This window comes from Hyperoodon ampullatus (genome assembly GCF_949752795.1).
Source record: "Hyperoodon ampullatus genome assembly, chromosome: 6".
NCBI classification, from domain to species: domain Eukaryota; kingdom Metazoa; phylum Chordata; class Mammalia; order Artiodactyla; family Ziphiidae; genus Hyperoodon; species Hyperoodon ampullatus.
In genome coordinates, this window is record NC_136919.1 from 121,490,549 (window position 1) to 121,511,012 (window position 20,464).

The following is a 20,464-nucleotide window of genomic DNA, read 5'->3' on the forward strand; positions in this document are numbered from 1 at the left end:
ACTCATTTCGAGCAGTGTAATTAAGTGCAAATATATGATAGAGTTCTAGGTTAAATTGAACCAGACTCTGATTCTTTTTCAGTTTTGCTAGTTTTGCATTATTTTTGTCATTAATGTTGTATTTTTAAAAAGCTCTAGAATGCTTTTTAGAAATGTTTAATTACTGGTCAGATTCACTAGATGGAAACTCGTACCAGATTACTGACCGAGAAAGGTTTAACCATTAAGAAAACGATTAACTCAGATTTAAGAGGGAAAAAAAAGCCAGTTCTTGAAATAGATGGTACCAGTTACTGCCCTTTAACCATTATCAAACTAAAAGTCAGAACTGCCATTTAAAGCTAAAATGTCTCAACGTTATTGAACTTCGGTCTATCTAATTGTATTTTTTTAAATAACTTAAAAAAATAATGTATGTTTAGCAATTTTTGCTAGTAAAGGACCAAATTACCCTCCTTTATAAGTAATTTAAAACTATTAAGAAAGAAAAATGTTTGACATTAAGTGCAAATGCCACAACTGAAAGAAGTTATTGCTATGTACTTTACTTATTTTGAGGACTGTGCACCCCAGAGTTAAACATGTCCTTCTTCATTGGGGATTGTATGAACCAAAACCGTGAAAATATATTCTTGTACTCAAGATAGATTAGACCAAGATATGCTGTTGGTGTTCTCTGAGGTAAGCTAGTCGGTTTGAATTAATGATAAACTACATTGTCTCAATGTGTCTCTGAAATACTTGAATATATTTTTCTGTACTTCACACATCTTATTTTTAAAGTTCTTCATCATTGCTTAAATCAAGTGAATTATGCCAAAAGCAAACACAAATACAATGGACCTATGCTCCCAAAGAAATTCATGGACATCACTTGTTTTCATATTTGAGAATATTAAAAATGTCTCTTTTTTAAGCCGGAAACTTGGAATATAAAAATACTAGCCACACAACAACTTTTTCAGCAGGGGCGTTGGTATGGTAGAAATCTCCCTATCTCAAAAGGATTACACATTGCTTAGGTATATACAGTTGTCTCACTACACTAAGAAAATACATTGACATTTCACTCATATGGCAACAGTGACATTGCAAATATAGCTGAATCCAAAATGTTTGAAGGAATCTGTCCCCTCTAATCAACTCTCATAGACCCTTTAAAATGGGAAAACGACATTATAATTAACATCCCGAGATGGTATTTGCCTACATAAGCCCTGTGTCAAACCCTAATATTTCAAACTAAACCAGCCAGAAATTAATGATGAGAAAATTAAAATGTGTGTATGTACCCCGAGTACCCACACATAAGCTGGAATTCTAGTATGGATATTCTGAAGCATTTTGAAATAGTCACATTAGAAAGTTTGTAATTTTTCTACATGCTATTTACTTCATTTTTTTATAATTATGTATCTCAACCATTGACATCTATGGTTCCATATGAATTTTTAGGAAACCTTGTACCTTAGTATATGTGTGCCATCCTTCTCTTTCTTTCCCAACTATTAGAACTGGAGTTCAATTACAGTGAAGACCTAGAACTTTCTTTACTATTTAAAAGAGATTCCAGAAAGTTACTGTAGAAGCAAGAAAGCCAAGGGTCTTTAAAACTTCTCCATACTTTCTGGATGTTTCTGCATAACAGTGACTCACCTGAAGAGCCCATCCAACTCCCAGTTGCTGCATTTAAGGGACTGTTATGACTACTTATCTTATCCTACAGTCAACTCCTAGTCTATGGCTATATTCTAACAATTTTTACTTTAATTTTGATTTATAAATGCTTTAAATCTGTATACCCCTAAAATATAGATACATACACTGGGTTTATAAATTCCCAGGATCTTATGGAAGATACTGGAAATTTTAAGGAAAAATGTGAAAAAATAAGCCAACATGTTTTATAGAAGAGAGCAAGATGTTAACTACTTCAGCACTCTGTGCGACTTAAGTGGTTATAATTTTAACAGAATAATACGTGTATCCTCCATACTATACATTCCCTTTTCTGAATGTCTTTCATCCTATTTAAAAAATATACTTTTCTATTCTTAACATGATATACCTCACCTGCTAGTCACTTTGGAAGACTGAATGTTATACTGGCAGCTAAATTTTTCTATCATCTATTAAGTACACATTCCATGAAATGGACTGGAGGAAATATGGGACTTGCCAATATTAAACATAGAAAATACTCTCAATATTAAAAGTAGGAAGCTGGCAATACTGACATCCACAGGTGTCCCCTGACAGCCACTTAGAGCCCTCTCAGATTGAAACTCAGAAGGAATATAAGCCACAGTTCTTAGACCAATCAATCATTAACAATCTTTGAGGTCATGTGTCCGACTCTAAAATAGATTTCACAGACCTTGAAATATAGACAATAGCAAAAGCTCTCAAAATTTATGGGGGTATACCATCTGTATTTCTCAGCTAGTTGATGCTGACCTAGTAAAGAAAAGCAGACCACTCCTAGGACACAGCACTAACTTTTATATAGTCCGTATTCATTCATGCTGACAAGGTGAAGACTGCAAAGTAATGAACTTGATTGAAACACATTAAGAGAATAAGTATGGTTTCCACCTCAAGGCACTTTAATTTTAACAGTCTATCCAAGGCAAATATCATCAATGGAAATATAGTCTATGCACCTATAATTATCTTGGTTCACTGAGGGGATTAGTTGGAAATTGTCTTAGTGAATCAGAGAATAGTTTTTGCACCTTTATAATTGCAAGCTTGTCTTTTGAATTATACTTACCTTTTAAGCACAATTATGATAACGACAGTTTGCTTGTTCATTTGGGTATTCAGTTTTTGAACTCGATAATTTTATTGCCTAGCCTTGGCTTTTGGACTGAGTTACACACTACTGTAGTGGTATTGGAACTTTTAGCACCATCAGCTCTGGAAGACTATGAAAACTTGCTGGCGTCATATGCATTTCAGAGAAGAATTTAGTGGCAAAAACTGCACAATTTATTAAAGTGACAAATTTTAATATTTCTTAAAACTGTATGCAGAATTGTCTAACTTGCTCAAGCAACATTAAAGGACTTTCTGGTGCAGTTTTTCCAATATTTTTGACAACGCCACTTTCCCTAGCTGAACCTATCTGAACAATGGGCAGTGGAAAAGTATGACCATGAAGATTATAATTTTATAAAAGACTGAAATTTTGAATATAATGGCAACCAAGTATTGTTCTCCACAATGCCTCCGTAATTCCTTACTGTATCCTCTGCTTGGGACCATTCATAGCAGTGCAGAAACAATCATGTCCATCCCAGTGAGCACTGAATATCAACCTTTAACTAAGCAAACAGTCACCATCTCTCGTTTCCAAGACACATTTTAGACCTTAAAAAATGAGGTCAACTCATTTTTGACATTTTAAAGGATGCTAAAAATGATAAGATGAATTACAGTTTGTGGCTGTAAGACAATGGGGTGTTTTAAATTAAATATTTTAGAAAATACAGTGTATATGAACACACACGTTCCCTCTTGGTTGAATACAAACAAAACACCCATAATACCTGAGCGGTCTTCCTCAGCAGATGCACTGATTTTTGTTTTCTGGTTTATGTACTACAAAGAGTGATAAAATATAACAATCCCATTTTATCCTCATTGCTCTATACATTCTTTGTGAATAAATACGTAGCACACCATAGGAATTGTGTTAAGTTAATTAACTTTAAATTTAAACTTTTATCCCAGCCCCCGTTCCTCTATAAGAATATACTGAACTTCCATAGGGAGACAGCTGTTGTTCTAATTACTTAAAAAGTAAAGTGATGCCTATTCTTCCATAACCAGGATGCTTAGAGCCCATGCGTAAAATAGAGCCCCCTAGGATTTGAAAATAACTAGGGCAGGGAAAATATTCTGGAGAAGCTTCTACCAGAAATCAGCCCAAAAGACAGAGAGTCCTGAGCCAGTTGCTAGGATCCTCTTACTCATTTTTTTCTTCTACCTTTTTTATGTTGCCTTCATCTCTTTCCTTTTCCCTCTCTTACACATACACACACACACCCATACACACACGTGCACACACACTTCTCATCATATATTGTTCATGGGGTAAATTTCTTCAAATTGGAAATTCAAAGGAAGTCAACTTTTCTGGGCAAATGTCCATAATTCTGTGATGTGTTTTGCAATATCAGTGATTCCTGGTGGGAAATATGAGCTGGGCAGTCATTTGATTTGGCCATCCCTTATTTATGAAACCATAATACTTTGTTGCAACAGCTCATGAAAAAAGCTATGTGGATCAAATTTTCTCCAACTATTAAAGATAGAATTCTAAAACACTGCTCGGACTGTCTTTGAAGAATGACTAAATATTTGTCAAACAGTTCTTCCAAAAGACAATCAGTAATAACTAGTACTATTGGATGATTTCACAGTGTCTTACTTAACAGGCAGTTTTCTCAGTATTTTTTATGGTTCACACATAAACAAAATAAGAGAATTTTAAAGGTGGTGGAGTAGTATTTTAAAAAATAGTGATTCTGATTCCTACCTGTACATCAGAATCCCTTACACCCTTTTTTTTGTGTGTGTGGTACGCGGGCCTCTCACTGTTGTGGCCTCTCCCGTTGCGGAGCACAGGCTGCGGACGCGCAGGCTCAGCCGCAATGGCTCATGGGCCCAGCCGCTCCGCGGCATGTGGGATCTTCCCAGACCGGGGCACGAACCCGTGTCCCCTGCATTGGCAGGCGGACTCTCAACCACTGCACCACCAGGGAAGCCCCCGGGGAAGCCCCCTTACACACATTTTAAAACATGTATACATACTGGTGTTCAGCATAAGAGATTATAATTCAATCAGTGATTCAACAACTATTCCTTAAGCACCTTCTAGGTACCTGGCACTTTTCTGAGTGAAAAGTGAATAAGGTATGTTCAAGAGTAAGCATTACATTCTGGATTATTGATAAAATTCCACAAGTGAGAACAATTGACATAAATGTACATAAACGTATTCTTCTAATAATACTTGATTTAACACTGAAAGCTTTTTAATCTTTTCTTTCTTCAAATTCGTTTTAACTATTTCTCTTTTATGTCCTTAAAATTAAAAATAAACCTTTGAGCTGTTTCAGTTCAGCTTCCCTTCCAATGTCAGAATCTTCACCATCCCTGGTACATTCCTGATATAAAATTATCCACATTCTCCTCAAACTCTTAGAGCAACAGGTATCTCATTATTCTGAAGCCAGCCTCTTCTGCTGTGACACAGCTTTAAGTGATTAAAAAAAAAAGTTTATCTTCATCAAGAAATGACTATTACTTAATAAATTCCAACTAAGTCTCCTCCATTCCCTTAAGGACAGCTCATCGTGTGTTTTTTCATATCTGCTGCCCGTGTGCAGGCTCCATCAATACACTTTTTCAATCCCTGATCATTAGCTTTATTCTCATTTAAGCCACTCATCAATACACATTGTGTTAAACAATGATGAGATGTTTTCAGGTTCATAAAATAATGAAATATAAAGTTGTCTATGTCGATAAGTAGAAATGAATAAAAATGTTTATGTAAATCATTTGCAGTAACATTTTTTCTTTTTTAGATTTTATTTTATTATATAGCAGGTTCTTATTAGCTATCTATTTTATACATATTAGTGTATATGTGTCAATCCCAATCTCCCAGTCATCTCACCACCACTCCCCCTCCCCCAATTTCCCCCCCCCATAGTGTCCATATGTTTGTTCTCTACATCTGTGTCCCTATTTCTGCCCTGCAAATTGGTTCACCTGTACCATTTTTCTAGATTCCACCTATATGTGTTAATATACAATATTTGTTTTTCTCTTTCTGACTTACTTCACTCTGTATTACTCAGCCATAAAAAGGAATGAAATTTAGTCATTTGTAGAGATGTGGATGGACCTAGAGACTGTCGTTCAGTAATTTTAAATGTCTTCCTATAATGACACAATAATTTTAAATTAAGTATTTAACAATCTATTTCATGATATGAATATATTATTTAAAAAAACCCTCAAAGTAATATGAATTAAATAACTATCAGCCACACATAATATTTTTAGAGTAAAGCTATAATAAAAATATAGTGATTTAAGTTGTTTTATTTTAATAGATGCTTTTTCTCTGTGGTGGTTTTAGCCAAGGTGCCTTCCGGCAACCCCTCTACAGACTCATTATCCAATCTGGCTTGTAATGTAAGCAAAGAGGAAGAAGCTGTGGGTCAAAGGCCAGGAAAGGATTCGGGCATGAGACTGTATTGAACGTGCCTGAATAATTTTGCACGCCTTCACTTTCATCTCTATGAATTATGCAATGGCTTTTCCTTCAGTTTGTATTTTAATGTATGATAGATGATGATATGGGAAAAATAGAGAGAAGTAGCCTGCCCGTCTGTGAATATTATATAACCTGCTGTGGAAAACAAAATGAAAAGAAAATGTGCCATATATTTTCAACGTACTATGGTAATGTCATAAACAGGAATTTATTATTAGTGAGTTAAGATGTTTAAAAGACTACCAAAAAAAGTATTGCTATTCTATGGTGTTATTTTTCTGTACATTTAAAACACATCTTCCTGAGTTTGATGTCTGTCTGTCTTCCTGTCCAGATGAAGTCATATTTTTCTGGAAACTATGCTGAAAATATATTTAAAATTGTATGCATGGTTTTATCAACTTGTTTCTCTCTGTATTACCTTTAGTTCAATTCTGCAAGTGACAAATTCTCAAGTCAGAGTCATTAACTCATGTATAGTATATGGTATCTATCATGTAACTGCAGATTATTTGATCAAAAACAATAAAAATTAACACTTTTCAAGAAGATGGATAATTCTTTTGTCCCATTTTATCAAATTTTATCAGGGGGTTATGTTGTTTTCCTGACAAAGGTCATAGATTTCTGTTCTGATGGAAAGGATTATACTGAGATTACAAACCCAGTGATATATCATCCAGAGAAGCCTTAACATACACATTCCATTATAGGAAAAGTACAGCAAGGAGGCTGGTGAATGGAACTTTTCAACTCAGAATAGAATGAGAGAAGGTGTGTTACTATGTAGAAAAATGATTTGACGTTCTTTATAATTTTTGTTTGCTTGGAAGTCTTTTTCTTAAAATCTATTTATTGAATAAACCACTTTTATTTAACTTGCCCATAGAGACCACTTCAACATAGAATTTTGGTCTTTTTTTTGTTGTTGTTTTTTAGAATTTAGGTATGCTTTTTTTTTTACTTTACACAATTAGGCTGGAGTTTAGTGACGGTACAATAGTTGATAAAGAAATAAGAGAAAAATTAATGTATAGGAAATTTAAGAAAATATTGCAGTATGGTCTATGATAACTTGCTTCTCATATTTGGAGTACCTATAATTTATATGTCTTTATGTATTTATTGGCTGCACAAGGTTCAGGAAAATTGCTTGGAAATTCCTTGCTAAATTGGCACTGTGTTTTCCTTGATGAGCTGGCCTTCACTAGCTTCTTAATTTGCACTTGAATGGTTCATCCCATAATGTCAGTGGAAACTCTAGACTGAAATGCTGCCCTAGACTCAGGCAAGGTCATCTACAAGTACAAGTGCTAGAGTTATCGACAGGTGAAAGATACTTAACCAAAATGTAGGTGAATAAGCATAATGTGCATAACTTATTGGTAAACTATAACTTTAAAAAAATCAATGTTTATTTTCATGGTTTAAAATATTTTCATTATTCTCATTCTATTCACCATTTCAATACCACTAAATTAGTTGTTTTTCTCTAGGTATTTTATCCCAATTTACTCTTGCTGTCTGTTGCTTTCTTCCTTGATAAACTTATATTCTATGTATATATTCCTTGTTTATAAGTTTGTACAATTTACATTGTTAATTACCCATTCGTGGAAAACGTAATTTGGAATTTGACCATAGTTGCTGGACTATGGTATACTATAAATATGTAGCTATTTTGCTTTTCTCTTTCCCTATATAATATTTGACCCCATGTGTTGTCTTATCAAGTTATCTCAGTAGGCGGTCTTTACCCAACAGTGTGTGGCTCCAAAAAGCCCACTCAGGACACTGGAAACTGGAAGCTGGGCTCACTCATCATCCCTGCTGTGACATGAGGCAAGAGGGTCTGAAGATTTGTTCTCCAAACAATGAATCCTAGTTAGAAATCAAATGACAACATCTGCTTGTGTAACCTAATGGCTCCTGGTCTTCCAAATGGGTCTCTGTGTTTAAGTCATCCATAAAAAAATCATTCTTTCAATCTTTTGAGACGATGTTAGATTCGATTTTCTTTGGCATACATACATACATACATAAATAAATAAATAAATAAAATGACTTCCAAATAACTAGTTACAGAAATAATTGTATTTCTAGACTTACAGGGTCTTTTTTGAAACAGTTACATTTCTTCCAAAAAGTAATTTCGTACAGATTGACCTAGCTTGAAATACTTGTTCTATGCAAGATCATTCAAAGTGTAGCCTTGTATTTCCTAAGTGACTAACCAAAAAAACAAGGAATGAAATATAAATAGGAAACAAAGTGGATTTTTTCAAATTTCCAAATTATTTGAAACAGAGTAGAAAATCCAAAAGCATAGATTTATATTTTTTAGTTACCAGAAAGTTGCTGATAGAAGGTTGATAATGGATTATTAAACCCCTTGAAATAAGTATAGTTTTAATCTATTAACACTATATTTAATAAACAACAGAATGGGCACCAGAAGTCTACCTGGAGATATTATCTCTGGGTGCTTCCTTTGTTCCCATCATTACCATCAACAAATCTTTCTGAGTCCCTCCTGCAAGGGGCAGCAAACAGGAAAGCTTCCTACACCTCCAGAAGCAAAGCAAAGAAGAAAAGAACATCTGCAGGAACCATGTATCGTGGACAAGAGGCTGATTTTATGCACACTTTATGTGAGTACCATTTCTGAGCAATCATTAATCTCTATACAAGACTCAACCTTTTCTAAAATTATGGAATTTAAATTGATGTGTAGCATATAGCAAGTTAAAATATTTTTTATTTTTATTTTTTTGTGGTACGCGAGCCTCTCACTGTTGTGGCCTCTCCCGTTGCGGAGCACAGGCTCCGGACGCGCGGGCTCAGCGGCCGTGGCTCATGGGCCCAGCCACTCCGCGGCATGTGGGATCTTCCCAGACAGGGGCACGAACCCATGTCCCCTGCATCGGCAGGCGGACTCTCAACCACTGCGCCACCAGGGAAGCCTGCAAGTTAAAATATTTTTGCAATTCAGGTTATTGATTCAGTTTTTATCCATGTTAAATGAAAAAGAGGAAGAATGAGAAATAAATGGAAATAATATATTCTCTGTAATTTACTTTGAATCTGAAAAGTCAGCACCCATTTACTGATGCTGAATTAGTTATGTTAGAAATATCTTTTTTCATATTGTCTATGAAAGTTAACTACTGAAAATATTGGGATAAATGAAAAAAGTTGTTTTATTTATATAAAGAAATGCACCTAGGGAAAATATGTTCATACAACTTATTTACCTAACAGACAATATAAATTAGTTTCTAAAAGGAAACTTTAAAAAGTAATATTAATGTGATAGTATTTAATATTATTATCATATTTTTATTAACTGCTACATTGGTGTTATTTATGCTAAACTTGCATACCTTTTAGTATGTGTTATATATTGTATTATTAAGCAACAAAATATGGCGATCTCACCTGCCATTATCAGCATGTTTAACTCTCTAATTGATCAACATGTTTGATTCTTATGACTCAGAAAAGTAATTACAGAATATAAAGGTAATATGCAATTGTCTTTTTCATATCATTATTCTGTCTTCTGCATTATTTCCTAAGTGAGATGGCCAAACCCCTTTGGCATCTTCAGTAAGCATTACAACTACTAACTCAGTACCTACTGAAATATCTTCATTAAATAAGAAAATAAATCACAACATGGTATGTGCTATATACCCTTAATTTCAAACAAGTTCCCAGAATTGTCTAAAGAACAATTACTCATACCCAGAATTGAAGGGTTTTTTAAATTACCTGTAAGTTAAGACTTTAGATCACATTCATAAACTATCTTTTATTATTTATTATTATATTATATATAATGTTATATATAATATTATATTTGTTATATATTATATTTTCAAAGGTTTCACATTCTTTTCTCTTCTAAATGTAAGCTGCACTTGCCTAAACCACAAGATGGCTCCCTCCCATTGGTTTGGGAATTTTAAATGTCATTTCACTGATGATTTAGGGCAATCTTTTGGCATACAAGAGTGTATTCAAGTGAAAACAAATTATACACGTCAGTATAATCCTACTCTTTAACAGCTTTATTAAACAGAGTTTTGAGGGATGACCTACTCAAAACCCTCATTTTTCTAATGATGAAATGGAGCCTAAAGATACAGGCAATTTTACCCCATGCTTCGGATTGCAGGGCTACCCTCTCAGGTGGGCCCTGTTCTTGATCTTGATTGAGGTAAGAGGGCCCTGGTCTGCTGGGATCAGAAGTTCCAAGAAAAATATTAACATCTTTCTAGAGGAACAATTTCACTATAAAGTTTGAGAAAACTATATCATGAAAGAAATATAAAGTTAAAATAAGTATCAAATAAGAAAGAGAAACAGAAGAGAAATTTCAGTGTCATAGAGGGAAAGCTACCATGGTGCCCATTTTGGTTTCTAATTCCATTCCAGTTTCATCAGGGATTCTTGCTGGGAGCAGTGCAGTTGCTCCTGAGCTAATTTAAGAAGTATAATACAGAATCGGCACTGCTGAGGATATATACTATTTCTGAAAGTGAGAAAACATATGCAGGGCTGTCATCATCATCTACATCCCAGCAGTCATGTTCCATTTCTCTGTGCTTCATTTCATGTCAGCTTACTCTTCCACAATCGACTGGATCCCAAAAGGTTGGAAATGCTACATGTAGAGACAGAAAAGGAAAGGAGAGAAGACAAAGATTCTTACTCTGTCCCTCCATCATCCCAGCATACGGAGAACCTCCATCTTAAAACACTGACACGACTGGTTTAATTTCTCTGACTGGGTGAACTGGCCACTCATACTGTAGAAGATGTAACCCCACAAATATTTAAGAGATATGATCTATGGAAAATTAAAATATGTCTTGAGATGCCCAAGTTTTAGTCCAACCATCAGTCATGTTATTTGCCTGTTTCAATGTATGATTTAAAATCTATACTTTCAAAATAGCAATAGTGTCCTAAATTGTTCCTTAAACCACAAAAACAAAACTTTGTTAATTCAGATGTTTCCTTTTACTATTTCTTTCTGGCTTTCAATACGTGGATAAATTTCATTTCTAATTTCAATTTCTATTTAATAATTAAAAACTACTTTAATTAGACATTAAAAACATTCATCTCATGCATGAATCCTTGGGTTTGAAAAGCATTTAGATAAAATTTCTTTATTCATCTCTGCTCTATCTATGACATCCTAAAGAAAAATAAAATATATTGTAAATCAACCACTACTGTACATGGTAAAATTATAATTTAAGAAGAAAAATTACAGATAATCTACTCCAACTTCAGACTAATTTAAAAACACAGGAATTGAGAGCAGCCTTGAAATACTATGCTAAATCTGCTAAAATTGTAACATATAGAAGCATGCATTGGAGGAAGAAAGCAAACATGAAATTATTTGAATTGAACTAGTGTTTGAAAGTTAATTTGGGTGTCTCTGTGCTTTTTATTATTCACCCTTATGTCTTTCTTTAAGTATGTATTTATTCTTCAATAAATCTATGACATTTTTATTGCTTGTTTAATGGTCAGTGTAAGATTGAAAGTATGAGTCTACTCTCACTTTCTGTACATATATTAATAAAATTTCCTTAAGATATCGTTGCAGTTTATAAACTCTGCTTAGCTGCCATTTTCAAAACCTGAAAAGCAAGCACATAAATCAAACCATAGTTATGGTTTAAATAAATCAATTTTTATTGAATTTTCAATGAACAAAATTTTCAATGAATAAAATATTTTTTATATGACTCCTTCTGGCAAGTTACAAACCATTACAATAAAGTCAGGTTGAGTTTCATTGAAATGTTTCAAAATAAATAAGTTGTCTGCCTCTTCGATATTTATACCTGCCTATGTCATCATCAGGCTATTAGAATTTAGGGGAGAGTAAGAAGGTTCAGGGTCCTGCTCAATATGTACCACAATAATGAGATCACTGGTCCACGTAAAAGCACCCTAAACCCTGGGGGTGGCCAAGCAGTAGTCCAGACACCTCTGAGCCAGATTAATTTTCTCTAGTCTTCTCTAGTGAAAAAAAAAAAAAAACCCCAAAACACAAAAAAACAAATGGGTGTGAAAAAAGAGTGCTCGAGGGCAAAACTATGTGGATTTGCCTTTGTTATAAATGCTGAAAACCACAGCCTTCCACCTAGTATTAGATGTGTTTCCCTACACCTTTTCCTAATCCTAGTGTCATTCCATGCATGAAACCACGAGCAAGCTATTCCTCAGATATAACAAGACTAATATTCTTTACAATCTGTTGATGGAGTTAAAAGTCTAGTAATGAGGATGAGGATCAATAGAACACACACATGTTCTCCCCAGTTCATACGTCCAATACCACGTGACTATAATTCCTCTCTTTACACGTCCCCGTTAGAATTGCATTCTTTAGGGACCATAGGTTACTTTTGTAACCTCAACATCAAGCACTTACTAGTAAGTGATCAATCAATATATGATTGTTTTATAAATAAATTAATGAACTAAAGCAAAGTACCAAATGTTGGTTATTATAGAAACTGAAGCATGTAATGAATTGTCAGAATGCTCCTAGCCTAGCTTCCTTAATAATTTCCTTTAAAAAATTAAATATAAATATTCTGACTATATATAAGCACCAATCCAGTCTATGGCATATTAAATTGCTTTATGCTTATGTCCCTCTATATTAGATGGAGTTAAATTACCTTTTCAAAATTGATGAAAGAAGGCATTTTAGTGTACCAGGTATCTTTTGCATTCAGAATTTATGGTCTCATACATACCTTGAACTTGGGAAGTTGAGGGTAGAAGATAATCTGGATCACAAACTGTAATAGCAAATTTTTATAGTAAACATAATGTGATTAAAAAGATCACTTAAAATTTTAAAATGGGGGCTTCCCTGGTGGCGCAGTGGTTGGGAGTCCACCTGCCGATGCAGGGGACGCGGGTTCGTGCCCCGGTCCGGGAAGATCCCACATGCCACAGAGCGGCTGGGCCCGTGAGCCATGGCCGCTGAGCCTGCGTGTCCAGAGCCTGTGCTCCGCAACGGGAGAGGCCACAGCAGTGAGAGGCCCACATACCGAAAATATATATATATATATATATATATATATATATATATATATATATATATATATATATAATGGTCTTTTATTTGTCACAGAAAATAATATTATTACAATAAAGTCAACTTTAACTCTGATGTTTAATCTGTTAATCACACTGTTCCCAAAATTATCAACAGTCAAGTTTGCAACTATCCATATTGTTTAGTACGATTTAGTTTATATATTGTAACCATTTCAGTTGCCGAATTTGCGTTTCTGCTTGGTTTACTCTAAGTTCCCTCCTACCCTATCACTCCAGAGTTTTTCAGTCATTGAAACTATTTCCAATCAATGTGATCTTCCATTTGTTGCTTTCTCACAGAAAATAAAACCAGGAGAATTTTCTCCTAGACAATTCTGCTTAGTATTATATTTATAAATATATTTGTAAATATAACAGGATACAAACTGCCAGGAGAGCTCAGCAGGACGGGCTTAGGGCACGCACAAACCGGGGGCACGTGCACAAACTGGGGGACACGTGCACAAACCGGGGGACACGTGAAGAAGCAGGTCAGTGAGACGTTTACTAACATTTGCCAAAGGTTTCCTTGGTAACAGTACATGCCTCAGGGAATAAATCTGAAAGCCACCTGCAGCATTTCAAACATTTTAAGCCTTTTGCGCTAGTGAATTTCAAGGGGATATGTTCAACTTTGAATTTCAACAAACGTTGCTCCACTGGGGCTCCTAGGTGTATATCAAAAACATCTGGGGTAGATTTGGGGATCTTGGTGAATGACACCGAAATTCAATAAATTGAAAGAAAAATGAGAAGATAGATGATATTCAAAATATGTTTGTAAGTAATTTCGTGTGAACATAACAGTCTGTGTTCTGTGTCAGCACTTCTGTAAATTGCAGAGTCAAGAGTGAGGCCAACCGGGGTTGTGTAATCATTTCAAGCGTCTGCATGTTTTCAACCATTTCACATAATTCCACAGAATAAAAGTACCTAAAGAAGAGGCAAAAAATAATTGTACCTGAACAATTTAGAGATTTACCATGTAGCAAAGGTGATAATCCTATGGAAAACTTTCTCAATGGTAGTTGTGGCGCGTGGGCTTAGTTGCCCCGCAACATGTGGAATCTTCCCAGACCAGGGCTCGAACCGGTGTCCCCTGCATCGGCAGGTGGATTCTCAACCACTGTGCCACCAGGGAAGCCTGTAGGAGAAAATTTTAAACCTTGTTTTAGGTGAAAACTTTAAACCTTGTTTTCCACTTCATTGCCTCTTCTGTAAAATTTAGATACTTTTAGAATTATCAAGAAAGTTTAATGCATTAATATTTGTAAAAAAAAACACTTTAAAATAATGCCTGTGAAAATGAAATAGAAAGAGATAGCATTTTTATTAGACTCTTTCAGACTACAAGGGAAAAAGGCTCACTTGCATTAATTCAGGTGACAAAGGTTTATTATAAAGATATGGAGAAAATTATGAAAATAATCTTAGCTGCTGGAATATAAACTCCACAGGGGTGAGGGCTCGTCTGTTCATTAATGAATATGCACTTGGCATAGAGCAGTTGATAAGTATCTGTGGAATAGATAGTGATGAGGCACTGCAAAGCCAGTGTTCGTAGACCTTGAGAAGCCATCCAAAACACACAGCAGAACACAGGCTGTATGTCACTACTTGGTCACACCCTCAACGGCAGGCACACGCTGCTTCCTACTCTCGGTGGCTCACTTATTCCAAGGCTCCGAGATTCAAACATATTCCAGCTTTACTTCAACTCCCCCCATGAATAACGACTGAATCTCCCCTAGCTTTTTCTCCATGTATAATAGCTGCCCCAGACTTGTCATATCTCCACACTGTTTTTCAGCTTCCGCTCCCATTACCAACGACCAACTTCCTCATTTGGTCTCCTAGTTAAACCACCCCAAAAGCAAGAATTTAACTGGTCCACCCCTTCACGTTCCAATATAGTCTGCTGTCGGCGGCCAGAGTTTTGCATCTCTGTTAGGTCTTAATTTGTCACCCACTTTATTACCTCGACCTAGTTTGGTTTAGGTAACCATTTCTGGTTTCATTAGTTGTGGTCGAGTTGAGAGAGTCATCTAGTATAGAGATAGTAAAGATAGAACATGCAATCTGTGTATAAGAAAACCTTGAGGAGACCGTAAGAATAACATTCATTTGGAGGCTCCCGGAAAGGGACCATATAAACAGCAAAATGCTTACTTGTCTTATCCAAGACAAATTCATAAAACATTATGGTTTCACTTGGGACAGGGGGGAAACCCAAAAGTATACTAAATGATAAACAGCGTCATTGGTGAGACGCAACCACTTATATGTAACGTATAAGTATAAGGAGTGGTTTATAAATTATTACATCCACCAGGAGTAGTTTTAAGAGGAATGAAACATCCATTTAGGAGGACTTACCCGTTATTCACCAGTTGTGTCGCCAAAGTAAAATGGGACTAGGTAAAAACTTGTGGAAATAGCATCAGATGTCAAGGGTTGGCTGTTCCTTTGCTGATCCACTCTTGTACATATGCAGGTCCTTCAAGCAGAGCCAACTGCAGAATGTGGAGTAGTATTTACATAGACATGGGACATAAACTAAATCCAGCTATGGCATACATTTGTCTACTAAAACTCCCACCATGGTCACTTCAATATAGCACTTCTATTTTATTTTGCACATGAACATAAATCAAATCATTAACCATACATCACATCATTAATAGCACTTACTGAAACAGGTCATCCTAACCCAAAACTACCACCCCAGGTATCATTCCTGGGGTGTGTCTCAAGTTCAGTTTTTCCTCAGGCTACATCAATTACAGGCTAATTAAAGGGTTTACAATTCACGCTACGATCAGCACAAGAAAAACATACTCTTTTTTTGTCCGTTTGTTTGTTTTTGCTCTCCTCCTTTCTTCATGTATTTAATTTTTTTTATGGGCATACAGTTGATTTACAATGTATTAGTTTCAGGTGTACAGCAAAGTGAAATCAGTGCCCTGGATGTTTCTGATTTGAGCAGAGAAGTTTTAATATGAGAAAATAAAAGACACCTACGCTCTAATAACTAAGATGGCATTTTAGAAGCATAGAAGAAATCTCCGCATAATCTTCCTATTTCCTTTATATTACTTTTCACCAGGTTATTTACTGTTCATGTATCTATATTTTCCCAATCCTCCATTCTCCAGCTCCAGTTTTCTAAGCCTTTCGTTTTTCTTTTGTCTTACTAGATTCTTCCCTCACCCCCAGCTTTATTGAAGTATAAAAAGTGTAAAACATGATGATTTGATACACATATATATTGTGAAAGGATTTCCACAATCGAGTTAATTAACACATCCATCACATCACATATTTACCTTTAAGAAAAATACATTTTTAAGAATAAATTGCAAAACAGGCTAAAAATACACTTAAAATTAATCCATGCTTAGTAGTCAAAAGGTGAAGACTTAAAGATCTAGCTAATTTTTATAAATTTGAATTGAAATATCATTCACATACCACAAATTAAACAGTACAATTCAGTGGCTTTTAGTATATTCATGGTTATGTCACCACCATCAGTATCTAATTCCAGAACATTTCATTGCCCTAAGAAGAAATCCCATACCTGTTACCAGTCACTCCCCCATTCCCCCTATCCCTCCCCTACCTGTCGGCAACCACTGACCTATCTCTATAGATTTGCCTCTTCTAAACATTTCGTATAAATTAAATCTTACAATATCTGACCTTTGGTATCTGGCTTTTCTCGTGCTCATCATGTTGTAGCATGAATCAACATTTTACTCCTTTTTATGGAAGAATGATAGTTCATTTTATGAATATAACAGTTCTTTTTGATTTTTTGTTAAGAGCATTTAGAAATACAATGAACAGAATTGCAGAGACCACATAGTACACAGCACTTTTCAGTCCAAGAATAGCTGGTAAAAATGCCATCTACAAGCAAACATGGCTCAACTGTTTGGGCTAAAAAGGTCAGTCAATTCAGTTAACAAGACTCCAAAAATAGCAGCTCAAAATTTGATTCAACTGAGCACACATCTCAGAAATGCATTCAAAATGGGTATGATGTCTTCAAAAGCTAAGATCTGCAGTAATAGTTGATTCTTAACCTCCTCATATTTTTGAAAATTGTGTTCTGTTTTATTTTCCTTGTTAAACAGAGCCTTTTAGTTGATAAGACAACAATCTAAGATACTGTGGATCTCACATGTCTTCCCAGTTGTGATCTGGACATACTTCAGTCATCAAGCGCCTCAGATTCTTTGGGATTGAGTTTTATCTGCATTATTAGTCAAATTACAAGATTGTAACATTTCAACTTTTTAAAAACATATTTATTAATTCCTGGAGATGTACTAGACTTTGTCCATGATGTAAATATATCCACTGCTACTTGATATGACCATTCTAAGGCAGTGACATATGATTGTCATGTATTAAAATTATTACATAATTTACTAAGCAAGTATTCTATATACACATCATAGTTAAATTGTAATCAATCTATATGCTTGGAGGATGAATGTTCTTGTTATCTGACTTTTAAAAATTGAGTATTAATGTAAGAACCTATTCAATTTGAGTAATGCTACTGAAAAATTTTCCAAAACTTGGTAATTTACTTTTCTCCTGTAGTAAGTATAATATAGTAAGAAAGTAAAATTATGTTGTTTGAAAATATGAGAAATTAAATATTGAAAAGCAATTATTCCAAGTACAACTTCTGTTGTGCTTAGAGAGAGATACAGAAGGATACAGGTCACAGATATAAATGCTTAATTTATTTTTCCTCTTGAACATCAGTCCAGAAAAGTAAATCCAATTATATCCCATCAATTAAGTCTTCTTATTACTTGGTTACAGGTTACCTTAGGCTATTTATAAACTTTATACTTTAAGTTTTTTGGATTCAATCTTTTAATTTATTTTTAATCACCTTGCCCTTTCTTGCCATGCTACTCATGATATGGTGACTACGGTAACTACAAAGATTTTTTTCTTTGAGAAATTTGTTCCATGTATCTGTTCCAGTATAATATCCAAAATCAGAAAAAGCAGAACAAATAAATGACGGAAGGTTCTAAGTGTACAGGACATTCCGTGAGAAAATAAAAGTTTCCATGAAAACAGATGTGAAAGTCAACTAAGAAAGATATGCTTAGGGCTTCCCTGGTGGCACAGTGGTTGAGAGTCCGCCTGCCAATAAAAAAATAAAAAAAAAATGCTTAGAACAAAGAATTAAGACAACAGAAAAAAATGGAATGAATTAGAGACTTTGAACATAGTTATTGCTCTCGGATGTTTCATGAAGAGAAACAAGAGCAGAACTCAAGAAACACAACCAGCAATTCCACTCAAATTCTTTTTTTTAAAAAATAAATTTATTTTTCTTAATTTATTTAGTTTTGGCTGCATTGGGTCTTCGTTGCTGCATGCAGGCTTTCTCTAGTTGCGGTGAGCGGGGGCTACTCTTCCTTGTGGTGCGTGGGCCTCTCATTGCGGTGGCTTCTCTTGTTGCGGAGCATGGGCTCTAGGCATGCGGGCTTCAGCAGTTGTGGCACACAGGCTCAGTAGTTGTTGCTTGCGGGCTCTAGAGCGCAGGCTCAGTAGTTGTGGCGCACAGGCTTAGTTGCTCCGCGGCATGTGGGATCTTTCTGGACCAGGGCTCGAACGCGTGTCCCCTGAATTGGCAGGTGGATTCTTAACCACTGCACCACCAGGGAAGCCCTCCACTCCAATTCTATGACTGGAAAGAAAAAAAATGCCTCATCCACTTGAAAATCTATTAACTTTTTCATTGGTCAGGAAAGCTGATGAAACTTGCTGTTCTTCTGGGAAATTTTTACTTCTTTTGGAGCAGAGACCTCTTCCACCCAAATCATTATGAGAACTCTTGGATTTTGAAGTAAGTCCTCTTTCTGTAATATAGAGTATCTCCAAAATAGCGTTCTTTGTCACTTCTCAAATCAGCCAATATGAGTTCACCACTCATATACTGATTTACGTTTGGAAAACTTCTTGTCCCCATATGACTCATATGTTTTTGAGAGTCATTCAGTTATTTACATGGAGAATGATTGGGTGATCTCTAAGACATAAAACAATATCATTGTCATATTTATTCATATAATTTACTCATTTATCAAAATGGCATTGTATTCCCTTAAAATAAAAGATTTTTTAAAATGATTGTCACATGTCAATACATTATTATTATCTATATCACACTTATGTCTGGCTCTGACCCCACATATTCTAACTAAATTTATCTCCTAAAGGCAACCTTAATATGGTCAACCCTAATGGACACTTCTATGCCTTGATTTTCATGGGCTTCTCAACAGCAGCTGTCTTCAATTTTAGCTCTCTCTCTTTTTTAAAAAAAATCTTTATTGGAGTATAATTGCTTTACAATGGTGTGTTAGTTTCTGCTTTATAACAAAGTGAATCAGCTATACATATACATATATCCCCATATCCCCTCCCTCTTGGTCTCCCTCCCACCCCTCCCTATCCCACCCCTCTAGGTGGTCACAAAGCAACGAGCTGATCTCCCTGTGCTATATGGCTGCTTCCCACTAGCTATTGGTTTTACATTTGGTAGTGTATATATGCCCATGCCACTCTCTCACTTCCTCCCAGCTTACCCTTCCCCCTCCCCGTGTCCTCAAGTCCATTCATTCTCTAGTAGGTCTGCATGTTTATTGCCGTCCTGCCCCTAGGTTCTTCATGACCATATTTTTTAGATTCCATATATATGTGTTAGCATAAGGTATTTGTTTTTCTCTTTCTGACTTATTACACTTTGTATGACAGACTCTAGGTCCATCCACCTCACTACAAATAACTCCATTTCGTTTCTTTTTATGGCTGAGTAATATTCCATTGTATATATGGGCCACATCTTCTTTATCCATTCATCTGTCGATGGGCACTTAGGTTGCTTCCATGTCCTGGCTATTGTAAATAGAGCTGCAGTGAACATTGTGGTCCATGACTCTTGTTGAATTATGGTTTTCTCAGGGTATATGCCCAGCTCTCTTTTCA